The sequence below is a fragment of the Arachis stenosperma genome, chromosome 2 (genome assembly GCF_014773155.1).
Source record: "Arachis stenosperma cultivar V10309 chromosome 2, arast.V10309.gnm1.PFL2, whole genome shotgun sequence".
Lineage (NCBI taxonomy): Eukaryota > Viridiplantae > Streptophyta > Magnoliopsida > Fabales > Fabaceae > Arachis > Arachis stenosperma.
In genome coordinates, this window is record NC_080378.1 from 99,786,409 (window position 1) to 99,791,642 (window position 5,234).

The 5,234-nt window shown below is 38.4% G+C and overlaps 1 non-coding gene across 1 annotated transcript; it reads right to left on the reverse strand.

Annotated features, from left to right (window-relative positions):
* Nucleotides 1–4,436: 4,436 nt before the first annotated feature.
* On the reverse strand, nucleotides 4,437–4,544 carry LOC130964316 (small nucleolar RNA R71). Its single transcript, XR_009080416.1, has one exon. It is a non-coding gene; the product is annotated as a small nucleolar RNA R71 (small nucleolar RNA).
* Between the last annotated feature and the right edge of the window lie 690 nt (nucleotides 4,545–5,234).

Consider the following 5,234-nt stretch of genomic DNA (forward strand, 5'->3'; position numbering starts at 1 on the left):
GTTGAGAGACAAATTTTACCCCGATCAATAAGACAGTAAAAATTTAGAAGGAAATTAAAATATTACATATTTGAACAAAATTTTACACAAAAATACTTTGAAATATAAAACAAGACACTTGAGTTTGTCAATAAAGCATGTAATGGTAAATAAATTTAATAAAGTTCAATAAAGCATAAAAATAAAATCAAAGTTTAGAAAGCTAACAAATAAAATATGGAGGGTATGCAGATGAGTTCAAACTATCTTGAAGTGCTTTTCCATAATCATCATTATCTGTCCCTCATTATATCCTTCATGTGCTAACAATAAAATCAAAGTTTAAAAAGCTATGGTCAAAAGGATCATGATAGCATGGAACTAAACATTTCTTTGAAAATTAAGTACCTACCATTTGGTCGCTTTAAATCTTCTGCTGAAGATCGTGATATTGCATGGCCAAGATCATTGATGAGTGGATAATTTGTATGCTTTTTGGCATTGTTTTTAGTATGTTTTTAGTATCTTTTAGTTAGTTTTTAGTATATTTTTATTAGTTTTTAGTTAAAATTCACTTTTCTGGACTTTACTATGAGTTTGTGTGTTTTTCTGTGATTTCAGGTATTTTTTGGCTGAAATTGAGGGACCTGAGCAAAAATCTGATCCAGAGACTCAAAAGGACTGCAGATGCTGTTGGATTCTGACCTCCCTGCACTCGAAGTGGAGTTTCTGGAGCTACAGAAGCCCAATTGGCGCGCTCTCAACGGCGTTGGAAAGTAGACATCCTGGGCTTTCCAGCAATATATAATAGTCCATACTTTGCCCAAGATTTGATGGCCCAAACCGGCGTTCAAAGTCACCTCAAGAAATTCTAGCGTTAAACGCCGGAACTGGCACCTAATTGGGAGTTAAACGCCCAAACTGGCACTAAAGCTGGCGTTTAACTCCAAGGAGAGTCTCTACACGAAAAAGCTTCATTGCTCAGCCCAAGCACACACCAAGTGGGCCCGGAAGTGGATTTTTATGTCATTTACTCATCTATGTACTAGTTTTCTATAAGTAGGACCTTTTACTATTGTATTTAGAGAGACTTTTGGTAGCTATCTTCGTTTTATGCTATCTTAGACCTTTGGAGGCTGGCCATTCGGCCATGCCTAGACCTTGTTCTTATGTATTTTCAACGGTGGAGTTTCTACACACCATAGATTAAGGTGTGGAGCTCTGCTGTACCTCGAGTATTAATGCAATTACTATTGTTCTTCCATTCAATTCCGCTTGTTCTTTATCCAAGATATCACTTGTTCTTCAACATGATGAAGGTGATGATTGACGCCCATCACCATTCTCACCCATGAACAAGGTGACTGACAACCATTCTTGTTCTACAAGCATCTGAGGCTTAGTGAATATCTCTTGGATTCCCGATTGCACGATGCATGGTTGATCGCCTGACAACCGAGTGCTCGCCTGACAAACGAGCCAACCATTCCGTGAGATCAGAGTCTTCGTGGTATAGGCAGGACTTGATGGCAGCATTCAAGAGAATCCGGAAGGTCTAACCTTGTCTGTGGTATTCTGAGTAGGATTCAATGATTGAATGACTGTGACGTGCTTCAAACCTGTAACCTACTGGGCGTTAGTGACAGACGCAAAAGAGGGATTCTATTCCGGTAGGGGAGGGAACCAAACCGGTGATTGGCAGTACTGTGACAGAGTGCGTGCATTAGCTTTCACTGCGCGGATGGGAGGTAGCTGCTGACAACAGTGAAACCCTACACGAGCTTGCCATGGAAAGGAGTAAGAAGGATTGGATGAAGGCAGTAGGAAAGCAGAGAGACGGAAGGGAAGGCATCTTCATACACTTGTCTGAAGCTCTTACACCAATGATATGCATAAGTATCACTATCTTTATCTTTTATATTATTTTCGTTCATCATCATATACATTTGAGTTTGCCTGACTAAGATTTACAAGATGACCATAGCTTGCTTCAATGCTAACAATCTCCGTGGGATCGACCCTTACTCACGTAAGGTATTACTTGGACGACCCAGTGCACTTGCTGGTTAGTTGTGCGAAGTTGTGTAATGCCATGGTATTGAGCTACCCAGTTTTTGGAGCCATTACCGGGGATTATGAGAGTTGTGAAAAAGTATTGTTCACAATTTCGCGCACCAAGTTTTTGGCGCCGTTGCCGGGGATTGTTCGAGTTTTGAGCAAGCTTTTGGTTCGGTGACATCAGTGCCAAAATCCGGCAACAGCACCAAGTTTTTGGCGCCGTTGCCGGGGATTGTTCAAGTTTTGAGCAAGCTTTTGGTAACAATGCCTGGGATTGTTCTAGTTTGGACAACTGACGGTTCATCTTGTTGCTTAGATTAGGTATTTATTTTTTTTCGAAATTCTTGAAGATGAATTCTAGAGTTTCATGATGATTTGTTGAAATCTGGCTGGCTGAGAAGCCATGTCTAATCTGATTGGACCGAGGTTTCAACTTATCACCACAAGAGCTTGTTGATTTTCATCAATTTTGCTTTTGGAGCAGTGATCCGCTAAGGCTTGGCTGACCTTTGGTCATGTCTAGTGTTTTGGACCGAAGCTTTCTTTGAAAGCTTGGCTGGCTGTGAAGCCATGTCTAATTCCTGGACCGGAGTCTTAGACTAGCATTGCACTGATTCCTGGAATTCTCATTAAGAATTTTGATATCTTTTTCCACTTAATTTTCGAAAAACACAAAAAAATCAAAAAAATCATAAAATCCAAAAATATTTGATGTTTCTTGCTTAAGTCTAGTGTCTCATCTTAAGTTGGTGTCAATAGCATGAATTCATTCATGTGTCTTAAGGATCTTCAAGTAATTCTTGATGATTTCTTACTCTGATCTTTGAATTCTTTTGGCTTGAGTATTTATGTGTCTCATATAGTGTCAGTAGTACACAAACTGCTAAGTTTGGTGTCTTGCATGCATTGTTATTTGATTCTTGTTGCATTTTGATTATTAAAAATCCAAAAATATTTTTTATTTGTGTCTTTTCAAGTCAATAATACAAAGAATTGAAGATTCAGAACATACTGCAGAGGAATTATACAGAAAAAGCTGAGCATTCAAAAATGCCCAGTGAAGAAGGCAGACTGGCGTTTAAACGCCAACCAGGGTACCTGGTTGGGCGTTTAACGCCCAAAAAGGTAGCATTTTGGGCGTTAAACGCCAGAATGTATACCATTCTGGGCGTTTAACGCCAGGATGGTGCTAGGGGGAAGATTTTGTTTTCAAATCAATCTTTTTTCAAGTTTTCAAAGTTTTTCAAAACCAAATCTTTTTCAAATCATATCTTTTCAATCAAATGTTTTCAAAATCAATTTCTTTCCTTTCTCAAAGATACTTACTAACAATTAATGATTTGATTGAACATTTTTTGCCTTTTCTATTAAGGAAGGTTTTATGTTTGAATCATATCTTTTCTTGTTAGGCAAGTCATCAATTTTTTTTAAATCACATCTTTTCAAATTGTTTTCAAATCATATCCTTTAAAATTGTTTTCAAATCATATCTTCTCAATCACATCTTTTAAAACCATAAGTTTTCAATCAAATCTTTTTAATTTCTAATTTCAAAATCTTTTTCAAAAATCACTTGATTTCTTTTTCACTTTTAATTTTCGAAAATTATCAATCAAATTTTCAAAATGTTTTCAAAATCTTTTAATTGAATTTTCGAAAATTCTCTTCCCTCCTTCCCACATCCTTCTATTTATGGAGTACCACTCCTTCTGAATGCACAATTCGAACCTTATCTAATTAAAGTTCGAATTCTTCTTCTCCTTCTTCTTACTATTTCTCTTTTCCTCTGACACTTCAAGGAATCTCTATACTGTGACATAGAGGATTCCACATTTTCTTTTTCTCTCCTCTTTCATATGAGCAGGAGCAGAGACAAAGGCATTCTTGTTGAAGCTGATCCTGAACCTGAAAGGACCTTGAAGAGAAAGCTAAGAGAAGCTAAAGCACAACTCTCTTTAGAGGACCTGACCGAATTCTTCAAGGAAGAAGAACACATGGCAGCCGAAAACAACAACAATGCCAACAATGCAAGGAAGGTGCTGGGTGACTTCACTGCACCTACTCCTGATTTCTATGGGAGAAGCATCTCTATCCCTGCCATTGGAGCAAACAACTTTGAGCTTAAGCCTCAATTAGTTTCTCTAATGCAACAGAATTGCAAGTTCCATGGACTTCCAATGGAAGATCCTCATCAGTTTTTAGCTGAATTCTTGTAAATCTGTGACACAGTCAAGACTAATGGGGTTAACCCTGAGGTCTACAGACTGATGCTATTCCCTTTTGCTGTAAGAGACAGAGCTAGAATATGGTTGGATTCTCAACCTAAAGAAAGCCTGGACTCTTGGGAAAAGCTAGTCAATGCCTTCTTGGCAAAGTTCTTTCCACCACAAAGATGGAGTAAGCTTAGAGTGGAAGTCCAAACCTTCAGACAGAAGGATGGAGAATCCCTCTATGAAGCTTGGGAAAGATACAAACAATTAATCAGAAGATGTCCTTCAGACATGCTTTCTGAATGGAGTATCATAGGTATCTTCTATGATGGTCTCTCTGAACTATCCAAGATGTCTTTGGATAGCTCTGCTGGAGGATCTCTTCATCTGAAGAAGACGCCTGCAGAAGCTCAAGAATTGATTGAAATGGTTGCAAATAACCAATTCATGTACACTTCTGAAAGGAATCCTGTGAACAATGGGACTAGTCAGAAGAAAGGAGTTCTTGAGATTGACACTCTGAATGCCATATTGGCTCAGAACAAGATATTGACTCAACAAGTCAATTTGATTTCTCAAAGTCTGTCTGGAATGTAAAATGCACCAAACAGTACTAAGGAGGCTTCATCTGAGGAAGAAGCTTATGATCCTGAGAACCCTTCCATGGAAGAGGTGCATTACCTAGGAGAACCCTATGGAAACACCTATAATTCTTCATGGAGAAATCACCCAAATCTCTCATGGAAGAATCAAGAGAGACCTCAACAAGGTTTCAATAACAATAATGGTGGAAGAAACAGGTTTAGCAATGGCAAGCCTTTTCCATCATCTTCTCAGCAACAGACAGAGAGTTCTGAGCAGAATACCTCTGACTTAGCAACAATGGTCTCTGATCTAATAAAGACCACTCAAAGTTTCATGAATGAAACAAGGTCCTCCATCAGAAATTTGGAAGGACAAGTGGGACAGCTGAGCAAGAAAATTACT